Here is an 18358-nt window from a genome sequence, read left to right on the forward strand (position 1 = left end):
TCAGTCATTGAAACGTTCCACATTAATTGCACCAATGTTTGCTAAGGGGCCGAGCACACACGGGACATGCTGACTTCTTCCCTTGTGCGGTGCTGCATCCTGGGAAAGGATGCGAGAGGAGACGTCTGCAGGCTTGGGAGCACTGAGCCAGCTCTCTTCCCAAGGAGGCTCTGAAGTCCAGATGATTCGGTGTTCTGAATCAAGTAGACCTTGCGGCAGGCCCCATAATAGGGAGTGTGCAACCCAGGGCTAGAAATAGGAATTAAAATCCTGGAAGACCTTAGGGAGACGAGTTACTGTATGTTTTCATGTGTATACGTTAAAGAAACGGACCTGCCTTACAGGATATTGTAAAAATTAATTGAAGTAAAGCACGCCTAGTGCTTCTGCCTCACACACGCGTACACATGCAAACACACACACATTATATAATACATGCACATATGCACCAATGTCAGGTCAAACCTTGTAAAACCACCTGCGCTGACCATTTGTTCGTACAAAAATGGCTGTTTTGTAGGTTTTGACCTAATATGTGTATAAGGAATGATGGTCAGTGGAAAAAAGTCAGCAGGAGGCTCTTTGGCCTGCAGAAAGCACACTCCCCTACCTCGGGGGATGGTTCCTGACCCCATGGCACAGATGGTACAGTGGGCGAGGAGAGGACAGAAGGGCAGAGCAGTAAGACTTGTGTCTGTTCCTGGGACATGTTTGACAAAGAGCAAAGAGACCTAAACCAGGCACAAGGGCCATTTTGGCATCTAGATGCAGTGTGGGTGTCAACCCTTCAAAAAAAAAGTAATCTGTGAGAGGAAAAAAGAGAATATGCCCAACCTTCCAAGGCAAATTAAAAATATATCTTGACATTGCCTTGATATTTGTTTTTTATTTCCTTAATTAACCTTGAGGTGTTGTCTCATGTTGAGGCCAGGATGTGAGTCATACTATTTTTCTCCGTGCCTTTATTGGCCATCGCAATGGAATGGGCCAGCCCTGAGACAGGCATGATTACCTTCTTTTTCAGCTTCTCAGACCTGCAATGAGCAATGTTCTATCAATTCGCCACCCCCTTGGTCAGCCTCCTGGAAATGACTTGCCACCCCCACATTTTGTCTCCTGATTAATGGTTTAGATCTTAACTGTTCAACTGGGGGACTTTCCTACCCAGTGGCTGGATGGGTCCCTGTGGCTTCGTCCAGTGAGGAGACAGGTGACCACTAATAGGAATTGGGTCAAAATGGTAAAGATTCAGGTCAGGAGTGTTTAGTTTTTCACAGCCACCAGGGGTAGAATGAGGTCAGGAGATCAGTTTAGTGTCTGTATTGAATTCTTACTCTTTGGGCTTAAAAAAAGAAAAGCCCAAGAAATGCGGCTTTGCAGGGGCTGGGACAAGAGGTGAGCGGTCAAGGAGAGTGCCAGAGTGCTCTCCAATTCCAATACCAATACCCCAATTTCCATTAACTTCATGAATTCTCTGCAATTAGGAGTTCGGAGAAACCCTCCAACAGTTTAGCAAAAACAGAGATTTCATCAGGCTTCTTACCAGACAAACATAGACCCAATACATTGCTCAATGTGTGTATGGTGAAAATTATGTGCTGTGGTGTATGTAAAAGGGGAAAAGCCATAAGTGGAGGGCATTTCATCCCGCAGGAGAGTGGTGCCAATTTTCTGCTGGTGGCACCACAGTGGCTTCCAGTAACCTAAAGAAAAATATTATGTTAAACTGTTTTCCTAATGTGACACTTTCTTCCAAACAGAAAGAGTGAAACGTTTGCCTTGATAACAATATTCTAGACCTTTTAATGGGATCTTGACGAAACTTTAATTATTTTTGCTTGTTTTGAGTCTCTTGTTTTTCTCCCGGTTGGTTTATTGTTGGTGATTTTATAGAGAATGGGGATCTGGGTGACAAGTCCTCTTTATTTTGACTTGGAGTCTTGTTCTGCCCGAAGTTTGAAGAGCTCTTACCCAGTGATTATTCAAGGCAGGCTTACGCCAAGGCTGTCTAGTAGCATTGTGTGTGATTACCACTTGTCTAAGATAAGCCAGTATGCCCTTTGGGATGTTAATTTTGATCTGGACAAATTTGGCTTCTGTTATATAAGACAAAATCTGTCATAGTGAAGACATGATCAAGTTCAGAATTATGCAGTACAGCTAAGAGTACACTGTTTTCAGGATGCCTCCTTGGTGATTATTAGAAAATGCTTTAGAGCGTAACACCTCACTGGGAGATCACGAGTCTGGGACAGTTCTCATTTTCTCCCAGCTTGGTCCTTGAGGCCGGTTTTTGTCTGCCACCCCGGGACTCTCAAAGGAAACAAGTTCCTGCGTCACCTCCAGCAGAAAGCCATTGGGCTGGTGTTTGTCCGCTACCAGATCGATGGCGCTGACCAAGTGTTATATAGAGATCTTTGAATCTTTCAGTCTTGACTGTTTACTTCTTCATATTTCCCCCCTGCGTTGATCTCTAGTCTCCAGTTTCTTCTGTGAGAACTGCTTCTCCCCCCCCCCGCCAATATTCTTCCTCTTAGTTGAGAAACACTGTAGGATAGTGATTAAGCTCATGGGCTTTGGTGCCGGAAAGAGCGAGGCTCAAATCCTGTACCGACTGTTGGCTCTGACAAGTGACTTGACTTCTCTGAATTTCAGTTTTATTATTTGTAAGAAAGGAATGAAGATAATAATAAAATGTAGTTATATATTGTTACATAAATAAAATGAGATTATTTAGCCTAGCTACTAAATAAATATTAGTGATTATTGTCGTCATTCTTCTCATTTAATTTCCAAATGATTGGGTATAATGCAGCACAATTGTGTAGGGACACATCAGCCAACAAGAAAGCTCCTTAGCATAAAAGTAATTGATTTAAGGGCTATCTTCTTGGGAACTGTTAACCTTGACCGCTGCCCTTCCCTCTGGCCATCCTACACCATCTTCTATATTCTAATAGCAAGATTAGCCAACCCCAGCAAAGACTGTGAGCCACCCAGAATCTTAGAGGACTTAATGCTGTGCATAGTAGCACCATGCCCACAGCCCCTGCCGAGGACTGACTCCTTATGCACCCCTTATGCACCCCTTATGCCGTACTTTATGTTGGCCCCCATAGCCTCATCCTGGCCACATAATTTAGCAGGACCCTTGACCCAAAGGGAGCTGTTTCTAGGCTTGCCGGAAAACTCTATGCAGGAGGAGCAATTGTATGTTGGAGAGTTATCTAAATGAACTAATCAGATTCTCTCTCTTAGAGTATATCAGAGTGGGATGGGGGGAGAGAGAGAGACGTATGGGGGGAGAGAGACAGAGAGAGGGATGGAGGGGGAGAGAGGGAGAAAGAGAGGGGAGGAGGGAGAGAAAGGGAAAGAGGGGGAAGGGGGAAAGATAGGAAGGGAGAGAGAGGGAGGGGAGAGATGGGGAGAGAGGGAGAGGGAGAGAGGCAGAAAGGGGAGAGAGAGGGAGGGAGGGAGACCACCAATCTCTGGGTGGTGCTGGCCCTTACAGATGACCACGTTCTGACTTCTTTCTGTCCCTTTACTTCTGTTCTTTGTCCAGCAGACAAACTGCCAGCACATCTGGGCCTCTGCCCAAGCATCTGGCTGCACACTTCCCTAACCGTGTACCTTCAGCCGCATTTCAGATTGGCCTTGGCTGTGAACCCTGCACCCCATACTCCAGGTCAAGACTGGTGAGGAGAAAGGTCAAGGGGGGAGACTCCTGTGAATGCATTAAAGCCAGAAAGAATGTGATTTGTTAACCGGAAAACATTCTGTTTACCTCTGTGTGTAGCCGTGTGTGCATTTTGTCCACCCGAAGTGCTCTTTGCCCTTGTCTCTGCCGGTCCAAGCCCCTCGCCAAACCCCTGCAGAACTGCGTGAGAATTCACAGCCTCCAGCCGACAGACGTCCACGTCTCTGCCCTAGCTCCTGCATGTCTCCGCCACCCTACAGGAGGGAATGTGGATGCGGTCAGTTGGTGTGTCCCCTTGTTTTGTGTCTGCAAGTTTGCATCTTCCATGTCATGCGCGTCTTCTAAAACTTGAGGTGCCGTGTGACCTGCATGGTGGGCCCTCTGCGTGTGCTGACGAATCTTCACTGATCCAAATCCCAGCAGCTCCAGTGTGAGTGACGCGAGTGACGCGAGCATGGACAGACTGCAGCGTAGCCGGTGCGCTGCGGTCCCTTCACTCACGGGGCCTCTGTGCCTCACGTGGGGATAAAGGACATTTTTTACTCCTGGTTTTCAGGTGAGGAAAAGGAAACTCAGAAAGTTTAAATGATTTTGCCAAAGTCGCACAGCCCTTGAGTCACCCCATCAAGATTAGACTGGGTGCCCGTTTCTATCGTACACAAATAGGTCACGTTTTCAGTGTTAACTGGAGGGGACTCCAGGTCTCAGTGCTACTCTCATCTGTAGCGTGAAATGTGAGTTTTTACCATTTTCTGCTGTATTTTGAAAACATTCTGCATTTCTGAACTAAGATTTCTCTTCCTTAAATGGCGCTGAAGGAAATAAAAATGTGTTATCTCTCTCTCTTTTTTGTGGTTGTGGAAAATCCAGTGGTGATTCATACACACAAAATCAATTTCAAAGTTTTTACTAAAGGTATGCAGCACCCTCCTCCCTGCCCCAAGGGCACGGTTCACAAACTCCTCATATCATTCAGGTTTTCATTCATTGTAAGCCACAAATATTGTCTAGAGCTGAAGTCAGACAACATGACTCATATTATTTGGTGACTCTTTGTACCTTAAATCTTATCAACGTGCAAAAGATTGTAAACAGCCTCTTCAAACTGTAGGCATTCATGCCAATCGTAGAATAATAATATTTAGGTCACCAACATTCTAATTGAATAAGGTTACTTACAATTTATTTATTTTTGGATGAAAGTTCTTTTTATTTGAGTCTGGTTGACAGTGTTACGTTAGTTTCAGGTGTGCAACACAGTGATTCCATGTGTCTGTGCTCCCCACAAGCATGGGTACCCTCTGTCCCCACACGGTGCTGTCACAGTATCACTGATCCTGTTCCCTGTGCTGTGCCTTTCCCTTCTGTGACGTACTCATTCCGTCACTGGAAGCCTGGACCTCCCCCCGCCCTTCGCCCATTTCACCCATCCTCTCACTCCCTTTTCTCTGTCAACCGTCAGTCTGTTCTCTGTGTTTATAGGTCTGATTCTGCTTTTTTGTTTGTTTATTCATTTTTCCCCACATATGAGTGAAATCATATGGTATTTGTCTTTCTCTGACCAACTTACTTCATTTAGCATGATACCCTCTAAATTCATCCATATTGTCACAAATGTCACAATCTCATCCTTCTTTATGGCCTCATAATATTTCTCTCTGTGTGTGTGTGTTATCCGTTCATCTACGTTTGGACACTTGGGTCGCTTCCACCTCTTGGCTACTGTGAAAAATGCTGCAGTAAACATAGGGGTGCGTGTATCTTTCTTAATTACTGTTTTGTTTTCTTCGGCTTCTTTCCAGTGGCATTTACTGGATCATATGGTAATTCTATTTTTAATTTTTTTAGGAAACTCCCTACTCTTTTTCGCAGTGACTGCACCAGTTTGCATTCCCAAAAAGAGTGCACGAAGGTTTCATTTTCTCCGCATTCTTGCCAACACTTGTTATTTCTTGTCTTTTGGATGTTAGCCATTCTGACAGGTGTAAGGAGGTATTTCATGGGGTTTTGGTTTGTATTTCCCTGCTGATGAGTGATGATGAGCATCTTTTCATGTGTCTGTTGACATCTGTATGTCTTCTTTGGAAAAAAATGTCTATTCAGGCCCTCTGCCCATTTTTTAATCTAATTGTGTTTTTTTTTTGGTGTTGAGTTATTTTAGTTCTTTATATATTTTGAATATTAGGTTTACTTGCAATTTAAACTGAAATTGGGCCTACACGATATTTATGCTAAACCCATCTATCAACCAAGTAATTTTTGAGCACTGACTTCAAAAATTCAAGAATTAAAAAATAATTGCAAATAGTATACAGCCCCTGGGAAAACAATTATGAATTAGAAGGATTTTAGGTTCACAAGGAACGCTCTTCAGACAACTAAAAACAACCTCAAAAAAAAAAAAAAAAACAATAGAAACAATCTTTAGAACTTCCCCTGGTTCCTTATGTCCTGATCAGGGAGCTGCTTGTGTCCCATTCCGTTGTCTCTGTTTTCCTGAGGTCACACCTGTGTGTACTAAAAAGAGTCATTGCCTTTTGACTGCAGAGCAAAGGGTAGGTAAATACACCTGTTAACAGGCAAGCTAGGGCAGGCTGGTCTGAATGGAAGGGTAGTCAGCTCGACCGGGTTACCATCATTTGTTTTCTTTTCTTTTTTTTTTAATAATATTTTTTTATTATATTATGTTAGTCACCGTACAGTACACCCCTAGTTTTTGTTGGAAAGTTCCATGATTCATTACTTGCGTATAACACCCAGTGCACCATGCAATACGTGCCCTCCTTACTACCCATCACCAGTCTATCCCATTCCCGCACCCCCCTCCCCTCTGAAGCCCTCAGTTTGTTTCCCAGAGTCCATAGTCTCTTATGCTTCATTCCCCCTTCTGATTACCCCCTCTTTCTTCTTCCCTTTCTTCTCCTACCGATCTTCCTACTTCTTATGTTCCAGGACCACATCTTCTTAATCCAGTCATCTGTTGAAGGGCATCTCAGCTCCTTCCACGATTTAGCTATTGTGGACAATGCTGCTATGAACATTGGGGTGCATATGGCTCTTCTCTTCACTACGTCTGTATCTGTGGGGTAAATACCCAGTAGTGCAATGGCTGGGTCATAGGGTAGCTCAATTTTTAACTTTTTAAGGGACCTCCACACTGTTTTCCAGAGTGGCTGTACCAACTTGCATTCCCATCAACAATGTAGGAGGGATCCCCTTTCTCCACATCCTCTCCAGCAATTGTTGTTTCTTGCCTTGTCAATTTTTGCCATTCTAACTGGCGTAAGGTGGTATCTCAGTGTGGTTTTGATTTGAATTTCCCTGATGGCTAATGATTTTGCCACCATTTGTTTTCTTATCTCCTCTGCTCTAACATCCTTTACCCTCAACATCATCTTTCGATCGTGGCAATTCAATATGAACCAGAGCTGTTCACAAGAGACTGACGGATCAGTGCTCCAATGTTAATTTAGACCGAGGAACACAACTGCTAGGTAAACATAGGATTATAGAGAATTGTATCCAATAATCTATATATTCTCTTCCACTGACAGATATACATATGATACATATATGTGTAAGAAACATAATCAAGAGGGGCGCCTGGGTGGCACAGTGGTTGAGCGTCTGCCTTCGGCTCAGGGCGTGATCCCGGCGTTATGGGATCGAGCCCCACATCAGGCTCTTCTGCTATGAGCCTGCTTCTTCCTCTCCCCCTCCCCCTGCTTATGTTCCCTCTCTGGCTGTCTCTATTTCTGTCGGATAAATAAAATCTTTAAAAAAAAAAAAAGAAACATAATCAAGAGCAGAGTTCTTGTAGTTTATTTGCAGGCAGAGCAAGAGGTTCTGGGTGACCGTAACGGAGGCTCCCTTCAGACCTGGCATGTTAACTCTCTTCTCCCTCTCAGACTGGATACTCCAGGCATAAGACAAATTTGCCTATATGTAAATCCTTACTCTGTTAAAATTATACAGAAGAAATAACATTTGAAAGCCCAACAAAACCCAAGAAAACAAGAGGATTCATTAGCACTTGAGAGAGTTCAATAAATTTCTGAAATAAACAAAATGAGAAAACTTATTTCATAAAATTTTAATATTCATGTTTTTTAGGGGTGCCTGAGTGGCTCAGTTGGTGAAGTGTCTGCGTTCAGCTCAGGTCATGATCTCAGGGTGCTGGGATGGAGCCCCGTGTCCGGCTCCCTGCTCCGTGGGGAGCCTGCTTCTCCTCTCCCTCTGTCTGCTGCTCCCCATGCTTGTGCTCGCTCTCTTGCTTTCTCTCTGTCAAATGGATAAATAAAATCTTTCAAAAAACTCATATTTCTTAAAACGTGTTCAGAAATTAGAACATTTAAAAAATAATTGAAATTAGGTAATTCTAGCATTATAAACCTGTTATAGAACATAAAATGTATTAATATTTAAATATGTGTTATCTTTCTAAAATACATTATCAAAATAAATTGTTAAAAGTGGTATTATTGATATAAAAGACAAGTTGTTTTCATAGTCTTTAGTTTAATCATTTATGATGAAGTTTTCCTGTATTGATTTTCAACATTCTCATCTTCATATCCTACGTTTTGGGGAAATCCTCCACTTTGCTGTTGGTTATAATTTAATAATTTGTCTCCTCACGTCAGTCATGAGGAATGACACATGCTGAATTTTTCAAATGACTGATATTTTAGAATTTTTTGTATCACGTTCTGGGTTACCGATGTGATAATATCACTCTGACTGCTTTCTACCGTGTTGTTTTGCAGTGGAGAGAAAGCGGGGATCACAGGTGATGTCGTGTGCTGGTCAAGGAAACATGCAGAGCATACGATTTTCGGCCGTCACTTGGGACGACAGGAGACAGGTGGAGAGTGGGTGAGCTCACCTCGGTCTCATCAGCAAGTCCTCTTTGACCACCCCGGCTTCCGAGAACCCCCTTCCTTATGTAATGCCTCCGCTTGGAGGGATGGGTCATCTTAATTTTGGGGACTGTGACCTGCCTCCATCCCTATCACCTAACTCGGGGTCTATAGTAAGATCGTGGCTAGTGATGGAGCACCCTGGTATGAATCATTTCTTTAATCTGGATATGGAAAAATACCCTGGGGGCAAATGAAATATCAGGATGGTTTCCGGTTGGCAGCTAGTTAGGCAGCTGACGGCACCATGAGGTCAGCTGGAAACCGGCAGGTATAGGCCCTTCCAACATGTGTAAACCGTGTGTCACTGGAAGAAGAATGGATCAAATTCCATACTTAACCTCTTGCCTGATCGTTTTCATCAGCAGCACATTCGTACAAGAAGGGGTCAGGTCTGCTTAATCACGTGTTTGTCAGTGTTTTTGGAAATTATGGAAAGAATTTTGGTTTTCTTAATGATGCTTTCCTGGGCAGATGGCTCATTTCCTACATCTGGATTAAGTTATCCTATTTAGGGTTGGACCCACGGTTACAGTGGTCCTGGCAGCGGGGGACAGAATGGGTTCCTTGCTGAGGCACGCGGTGCGAGTGTCCTTGGTCCTGACTGGCGGGACGGTTCTTGTTTGCCCTGCAGGCCTGGCTAGCTGTATTCATAGCCTCATGGGGCCCTGGGACGACTCGCTCAGGTTCTCGCTGCTCACTAGCACAGGACACGGAAAGCCCCAGGGTAGTGCCCGGCCCCCTGTTGTTCCGGGATAAATGCCCTGTCTTTCCTAACCTACTTCCCTTCCTCCCCTCCTCTTCTCCTTCCTCCTTTCTCTGTTTCCTCTCCTGCCTTCTTCTTCTCCTTCCCTCTCTTCCCAGGTCAGAGGGCAAATTACAAGTTCCCTGCTGCTCAGCCAATTTTCGAGAGAACATCCTCAAAAAAAGCAAAAGACATTCTGTCTTTATGGTCATGAAACAAGGAGGGAAACCTCTGTTTTTATCCATAAACTTCTCCTTTGGACTAAAAAAATGTGCTAAACTTGCTCTGTCCTCAAATGGAAAGTAACACAAACAAAATCGAGACAATTAAGGAGGGCACGTATTGCATGGAGCACTGGGTGTTATACGCAAACAATGAATCATGGAACTTTACATCAAAAACTAGGGATGTACTGTATGGTGACTAACATAACGTAATAAAAAATTATTATTAAAAAAAAAAGAAATGAATCCTTTGCTGATATTCTGACCCTGTAAAAGCAGCTCAAGGAGGCAGAGGTTCAAATGATCTCCCTCCAAACGGAATGAAATGACCCCGTTCCGACATCCCGCCATCTGCTGGTCCCTGCCAGGCCCTCAGCTACTTCCAGAGGACGAGATTCCCTCAGCTGGCCAGGACTGCTTCGCGCAGAGGTAACGGGCTCCTCCGCCGACTGTTCTCCTAACTTAGCTTGTGGTTTTCCCATTGAAGGGGCCCTGTCCTGTGCTTTCTCTCTCGTACCATTCAAGAGCCTTTCCTCAACTTGCCCTGAGGTCAACATACGGGCAGAAGAGAAATGTGAGCTCCCAGGGAATAGACTTCAGCATCTGCAAACACTTTCCTTGGCTTACAAGCACGTGGCCAACTTGATGCGGGAGCTTTAAACCTTATGGCTAACTGGTCACTTGACCTACAGGGAAAAGACGGCTCGTGATCGTTCCTCCCCACAATGTGTGATGTTTCCTCAGTGGGCAGGATGAGCTGTGGCAGGTCATTTACTTACGGGTTAAGTGGTTTGGGGTAACACATAGTACCCTGGACTATCCTAGTCGGGAGGCTGAGATTCTAATCCTAGCATCAACTTTATGTTATTGTGTGGTTTTGAGGAAGTTTCTCCATCTGTTTCCCAGTGGAATATAAAGGGGTTAGGTAGATGATCTCTGGAGGTCCTTTTGGGGTCCGTAAGCCTATGTTGTCCCCACATCACATTCTCCTGGTTCCAAACCAGGCTTTGTCTCTCTCACTTGAATATTGAGTTAGTGAATCTTGTCTAGGTGGCTTAAAATACATTTAACAATATTCTTTTCAATTAAAAATATTATTGAGAACTAATGGTTTCATTTGTTTCCTTACATGATAATTTTCCGTAAGAACTGAATTTTACGTTAAAGTTAAAATCAGTTGTCTCTTAACAACAGTAATGTAGTACAGTAGACTGTTTTCTTGCAAATTTAGAAAACTCAGAAACAACAAATCTTGAACCCATATTCTTGGGTGAATCTGGTTCTTTGTCAAGGGATGCAAACGATTAGGACATGAGATAATTTCAGTAAGAAATCTGTAGATAATCATCTTGAGCCTGTCCTTTATTTGTGTCCATCCGTTCAGCACATTGTAGTCGAGCTCCTAACATGTGACAAGCATGGGTCAAATACTTAAGGATATAAAGATGAATACCTTGGAGAGTGGTCGAAGTTACAGAGATTCCCCATTTGGGAGAATATTGCTTTGTTCCTTTCATGTACATAAATGGTTGAAACTCTGAGGTTTCTATCTCATATCCCCAAACAGAAATTGAAGCAATGAAACAGAATCAGCCCAAATGCTTTGAGGTCTTGGAGGGCCACGCGGACAACCATGGGGATTGTGTGGTCACAGTGTAAAGCTTGACTCGACCTGGTTTTCACCCCTGTGGTTGGAGAAGGTGTAACAGGGTTTACCAACTGTTGATCATTTAAACTTCATGTGGTGAAAATAATTTATAGTGATTCACAAATAAAACATACTGTCATTCAGATATAAAACACTGATCTGTATTGCATGTTTTGCTGCTAAATATTGACTAAGTATTGTATTTTTTTAAGATTTTCTTTATTTATTTGACAAAGAGAGAGCACACCTGGGGGAGCAGCAGAGGCAGAGGGAGAAGCAGGCTCCTTACTGAGCAGGGAGCCCGACGTGGGACTTGATCCCAGGACCCTGAGATCATGACCTGAGCCAAAGGCAGACGCTTCACCAACTGAGCCACCCAGGTGCCCCTAAATATTGTATTATTAAGAGTTAGGCAATACAGGCCTTAAATGTCTTCCTACAATTTCTCTGTTCTTATTAGAAGAAGAATGTGTCACTCAGGCTCTCAGCTAGCACAGAAGATATGTCCCTCTGAGTAACCTGGGGAGCACCAGGAAACCTGTGATGTAAAAACGTCCCTAACTGGGGCAAGTGTGGAATTGGGAAGCTGTGTGTGTGTTTGTATCAACCACATGCTAATATTTATATTTGTCGAGTGCTCTCTGCCAGAAGGCTTTCCTGAATCAACAAAAATTCTTGTAATTGGCATGTTTATCATTTTATGCAAATGTCACTAAATTCTTTAAAACAACCTAACACCTCAGATATGTATTTCCCTCCTGTGCTTACAGCTCAGCAGTTGTTTTCATAAATGCCAAAAACACAAACTTTGCATAAACTCCATAATCTTACATTTGGATTTTAATCTTTGTAGCTACTTTGCACTGAGCAGTTACTATTTGCCAGGTGCTTTGGATAGTAATAATTTAAGTAGCAACAAAGCTAATTGAAATCTAGGGGCACCTGGGAGACAAACCATAAGAGACTCTTAACTCCAGGAAACACACTGAGGGTTGCTGGAGGGGAGGGGTAACTGGGTGATGGGCATTAAGGAGGGCACGTGATGGAGTGAGCACTGGGTGTTCTCTGCAACTGGTGAATCGTTGAACACTACATCTGAAAGTAGTAATACACTATATGTCAGGTAATTGAATTTAAAATAAAAAAATGGAAAAAAAGAATATTATGACAGTGAAATGTGTTAATATAATAATGTATTAAAGTAGTAGGATACAAAATTGAGTATAATATACAAACAATTTTAAAGTTATATATAAAGATTGGAAGAAATATTAACACCAATTATTTCCAGGATGTAAGATTATGAGTAATTTTTATTTTTTATTCACAATGTCCTTATTTTCCAAGTTTTTACAAGGATTGTTTTAATAATAAAAACTTAATTTTTTAAAATAAAGGTTAACAGTAGGTCATCCCAGGAATTTTCTAGGGAATCCTTGGAATTCTCTCACTTTCTTGAGATATATTTTGTAATAATTCATTTTCATTTTCAGACAATTCAGTCTTCATTAAACAGAGTGGCTGACTCTACTGATAATATTGAGTTAATTAACTGGACAAAATGTACACATTTTCTTATTGTATGGTTTACTTGAGTTTTATGTTCCAAAATTACCTAGTAAAACCTTCATATATACTATTTTAAGTTGTTTTACTCTAAGTATAGTAATAGTGTATAATAGCTGAATTCCAAAGTAAAATGGGGCTTTATTACACTGCAAGAGAAGCAATGAATAAATGCTGTGTAAGCTCTGTGGTCACAGTGCAGAGAAATCGGCATCACTTTGTGTACAAGGGACATGATTATGTGCGTAGTGTAATTATACTCATGGCAGAGAGGAACCCCAGCCGAGGGCTCCCCAGGCTTTGGAAATGACTTGGTCCAGCAGGCGATCGCAATGGCAGCTGCCGAGAGCGCAAGTGTTGGGAGAAGCAGAATGATGGGCTTCTTGGAGAGTTCCCCTGAAACTTCACACTGAGCTCACACAGTGCTCAGGAAAGAAGAAATGGAGGAAAGAAAAGGAACCGAAAGGAGGTTTCCAGTGGGAAAGGAAAGGGAGACAAGAGGTGTCCAAATCGGGGTCAGAGGAGAGTATCAGGAGACCATTTCCACCCGGGCGTTGATGGTCATGGATGAGCGCGTGAAAAGAGACCGTCTACCCCTGATCAGCTGCCCCTGCCACTATCAAATGCATGTTGTCAGGGGCAGGATTATAGAGCAAAAGGTTTTATTCTGAGGTCCAGGATCCAGGAGAGGAGAGTGAATGATTCCATCAGCATGTTTTTAGGTAAAAACGTACTGATCGTTGGACATTTATGGAAAGAACATAGATGTCCATCGCTTTCCATTGAAGTTTGACCATTTTTGAAGGAGCTTATCATTTCAGCATTGTCATATGATCTCAAATAAACAAACTGTCTTTTTTTTTTAAGGAATAAATACATCTGGTTAGCTAACATAGAGCATAATTCATGTAATCTGATCAGTGAAGGACATGGTGTCAGTCTTTGGCCACACCTAGAATGGAATGTTCCCTACCAGTCCGTAGGCTTTGGGAATAGGGTAAATAACAATTATATTTGCCTTCAAAATGAAAGTTCTATTTCATTTTGCTTTCTCACTTTCTGTGAGATGTAGGGGCAGGGGGCAATTGTTATCTTTATTCATATCTGAAAATAAGTCTACAATTCGTAAAAGGAGGTACACATTAAATGACACAAGATGATACAGTAAGTCAGTGCTGATTGGAACTGAAAAATGTACTTCTGTTTTCCCTTTTTAATCCTCATATTTCCCCTGTATTAGTCAGGATCCAACCAGGAACCAGAAGCCACGTTAGGTATCAAACAGAGGATTGAGTTTCACAGGTGATGGAAGGTAAACCGAAGAGTGAGCCAACCTGGAAGTTCGCAGCTTCGAAAGCAGCAGCGACCCGGGGGGCAGGTGACCTGACCAACCCAGGAGCCTGAGTGACCTCCAGGTGAGGGGCCAGGGGCTGGATCCGCGGTGGGGATGCCTCCGGGAGTGGACACGAAAGTCAAGGTTTGGGCCCAATGCCTTCCTGAGACAGACAGCAGATGAGGCTGGGAAGAGCCCCTGCATGACCCTCTGTGTGGTCTCCAGCTCAGCCTTCCCCCTCACTCTCTGTCCACTGTGTGCCAGCATGCATTTCTCTCTGTCCCCGAGAGAAGCTTGCTTCCACCCTAGGGCCTCTGTGCTTGCTGTTCCTTTGCCTGGGCTAGTACTCTGCTCCCCTATATTCACATGGCTGAACCTCTCTTGTCCTTCCCGTCTCAGTTCCAAACGTATGTCCTCTGAACTATCTTCCCGTCAACAGCATTGCTGCAATAGCCCCTGTGCCTGCCAGGGTGCCGAGCACAGCAGTTTTACTTACCGGGAATTAAGTGCTTACCATGTGCCAGGCACTGTTGAGAGCGCTCTTCAATCATTATGCCCTGGAATCATCATATGGCCTGTAAGACAGGTACTGAGATGATTCCATTTGTATAGTTAAGAGTCAATAACTTTTCTTCTCACTCTGCTCCAGCCACACCGGCTGCTTTCTTCAAATATACCAGACACATTCTTACCCCAGGGCCTTTGCACTTGCTCTTCTCTGTGCTGAGAACATTCTTACCCCAGATAGCTCGAGAGCTCCCACCTTCATCTCCCATAAATCCCTACTCAAAAGTCCCTTTCTCGGTGAGCCCTTTCCTGCCACCGTCAATAAATTGCAGCATACCCCCTTGACCCCTCTTTCCTGCTCTATTTTTCTCTCTAATTATCTCTCTCCCTGCTAGGGTGTTAGCTGCTTAAGGACCAGGAATTTGATGTGTTTTGCTCACTGCTATGTCAGTGAGATTAAAGAACTTGCACTCCTCAGGGAGCTCCTACATGGCAGGGCTGGAGTTTCAGCTGTTGTAACTGATTCCAAGGCCTGTGCTCTCAATCTCCGCACGGTCCCCGTAGACTTAGTCAAGAGCAGAATCACTGGACAGGGTAAAGAAACAAACACCCGTCCTGTAGTCCATAGCTTAAAAGGATTTCTTTGCCATTTAGGTGTCAGCTTATAATGTTCCTCACTTTAGACATGTTTTAATTGTGTGGTCTTAACTTTCATTCCAAGAATACGGCCTTTGCCCCCTTGTCATTAACAGGGAGAAGCCCTCACGTAGTGCTGATGGATATCCCAAGGACATTAGTGCACTGGAGTTCCAGCGGATGGCCGAGGCGTGGATGCTGCCCGTGACCCTCACACCGGGACGACCGCCTCCTTCCTGCAGACAGCAGTATGAGATCAGCCCCATAGCAGGACTGACCTGGGAGTCTCTGTCGGCAGCTCACGGTGACTTCCTGTGGACAGGTTTCTGACATTGTCTAACTGGAGCTTACAGAAAACATTTCAAAATTACCCTCTTTAACACATAGTATTATTAGGATATGTTTCGTGCGATTTGGAGTTCATTCTTAATTTTATGATCAATTCAGTGAAGAAGGGCAGACTATGGAACATGGTACCCACATTCATTCAAGACGGCTTTCCTGGAGTTGAAAATAAAGCTGATGCGACATACCAGCAACATGGCAAGTTCTTCTAGTCTAGAAAGTGCTGTTTAAAAAACCTTTAAGATTGACTATCGGCTAAATAAATCAACTTAAAAAATACATGTAGGGGGCAGGACGCCTGTGTGGCTGTCAGTTGACTGTCCAACTCTTGGTTTCAGCTCAGGTCATGATCTCAGGGTCGTGAGATCGAGCCCCGCATTGGGCTCTGCACTCAGCTCGGAGTCTGCTTGAGATTCTCTCTCTCCCTCCGCTGACCCTTCACCCCTGCATGTGTGCACCTGCTCTCTCTCTCTGTAAAATAAATAAATAAATCTTTAAAAAAATAATATGTATGTGGGGATCTAAAAAATCTTGGGGTATTATGGTAATTTTTTCCTTCTAGGTTTCTCATTTTCCGGTCATTATGCAATAAGTTTACTACCTTTTAGATGTTACTTTTTAAATCAGAAAATTTATTGTTTAAGAATATGTAATAACTTATACTTTAGTGCATGAGGGTAACAAGGTGAGCCCAGGCAGCTTTAAAAATAGACTTTTTGCTTCATTTGTTTAAATATTAGGGATCTTTAAATATATTGCAATTGCTTCTTGTTGAAACCACAAAGGTCCCATTTCTCTAGGTTGTTTTCATTTCCATTATTCATTGCCAAGCAATCCAGATTTTTCCCTTTTCAAAGACATTTGGACAGGGATGGGCTGGAATGGGTGTTCTATTCCTGGTTGTTTTCTCTTACAGTTCTGGTTAAATCTGGCAGACGTGGACATCCAGTAACCACTCTTTTTAACAAAGCACAATAAAATTACAGTTCATTAGAAAGTGAGCCCAGGGGGCTGCCTGGGTGGCTCAGTGGGTTAAGCATCCAACTCTTGGTTTTGGCTCAGGTGGTGATCTCAGGGTTGTGAGATGGAGCCCTGCATGGGGCTCCGTGCTCAGAGCAGAACCCGCTTGAGTTTCCCCCCCCCCTCCATCCCGCTCTCTCTCAAATAAATAAATAAAAATCTTTTCAAGTATGTTTTTTTTTAAAAAAATGAAAGTGAGCCCAGAAAAGTAAGTCTTGAGTTTCAGATGTCATACTCGAGCAAGTATTAGAAAGAATTTCCTTTTTTCTTGCAGACTATTTCTTTCTCTAGGGGATCCCCCAGGACGAGCACAGACATCTCTGTGGAAGTCAGTGCGCCCCTGAACTGCTGGCCTTCTGGTTGGTACCTGCAGCTTCTCCCCTGAGTCCCTCTGCGTTCGGCACCTGACCTGCGGGTTACGCCGCGGCTGTGCACTAGCGGGTCGGTGGGGCGCCGTGTCCGTGTGATCCAGTGTTTCCATTCCAGGTTCGTGCTTCTGGTTAAGCGCATGGAACGCACTCCCTGGGGCTGTGGGGGAAATTCAGAAACTAGAACAGAGCAATCATCAGAAGGTATTTCCTGCACTGGCCCAGTGAGACCACTAGGCTTTCAGAAAAATAAAGGTACTGTCATTGTCTGCATCATTAATGTACAGCACTCGAAACTGAAGCCAAAATTCTTATCCTAAAGGTTCTTGGACTTAACAGAATTTTCATAATTTTAATCCAACTCCAATGGCCTTTGTTCCTATTCTTCCTGGTCTGGGGCCCCCCACCCTGTGCTTTACTCAGGGGTGGGTCACAGGCATTTCTGATTCTCTCCTGAGTGATGTTTTGGACTTAGAAACAGATGATGACATCTGTTTTAAAAAGTCCCATATTGCTTATGTCTGAATCAGCAGCAGATACCCATTTCTTATTCAGCCCAGTTTTGTTTGCTCATTCTACAGGTTTTCAAACTCCCCGTGGTCCGGTAGGCTTGTGAGAAGCATTTGTAAATACCAGGTCAGTCTCATTGTGCTGAAGGTGCCACTGAAACCACAAACCACTTCACCAGGGGCAGCCAGAAGGCCCGTCTTTCATTCTCACCATTAACAGCCCAAGATAAGGACTTGTGTTGACAAGAGACTTGCCGACACATTTCCATGTGATGACACATCCTGATCCTCCGTGAACAGTAGCTACAGACAAGCAGTCCGACTCTTTCCAGAAGGAATCAATTTCTGTTTTAATCTTCTGGACGACTTTTCCTTGCCTTACTGAGAGCACTACAGAATGTGAATAGCGTGTTCTCACTGATCTGTCCGTGTTTTTCATTTTGCACCGTATGCGTTCTTAGGTGAAATGAGAAACTGATGAAACGCTAACGCTGTTTGATAAGAAGCACCATTTTTGAAGTTGATAAACAGTGGCATTAATTTGTTTTCATTTCTCATTGAAAATGTGTCGTTGTGGGGAGATAATATTGTAATCATCCTAGGAAACAGGCTTTCATCCTTCATTCTATCTCCATAGTGACCAGCACGGTATCCCGCATAGTTGATGCCTGATCGATAGTCATTGACTTAATAACTAAAGTGGCTTTTAAAAAAAATTCTACCTTAAAGTGGTACCATCTGCAAATATGTGAGAGCCTACAAGTGCAGTCGACTATTCAATTCATCTCTCCCACTTCCAAACAATGTCATCTGTTTCTAAACTTTTTCAGGACTTCTTTTT

The 18358-nt window shown here is 43.4% G+C and overlaps 1 long non-coding RNA gene across 1 annotated transcript; it reads left to right on the plus strand.

The window, feature by feature from the left end:
- The first annotated feature begins 7107 nt into the window (after positions 1 to 7107).
- LOC121102860 lies at positions 7108 to 9755 on the plus strand. The gene is made up of 3 exons (XR_005834953.1): positions 7108 to 7191; positions 8464 to 8572; positions 9481 to 9755. It is a non-coding gene; the product is annotated as an uncharacterized LOC121102860 (long non-coding RNA).
- The last annotated feature ends 8603 nt before the right edge of the window (positions 9756 to 18358 follow it).

Source organism: Ursus maritimus, unplaced genomic scaffold (assembly GCF_017311325.1).
Source record: "Ursus maritimus isolate PB19 unplaced genomic scaffold, ASM1731132v1 scaffold_16, whole genome shotgun sequence".
NCBI lineage: Eukaryota > Metazoa > Chordata > Mammalia > Carnivora > Ursidae > Ursus > Ursus maritimus.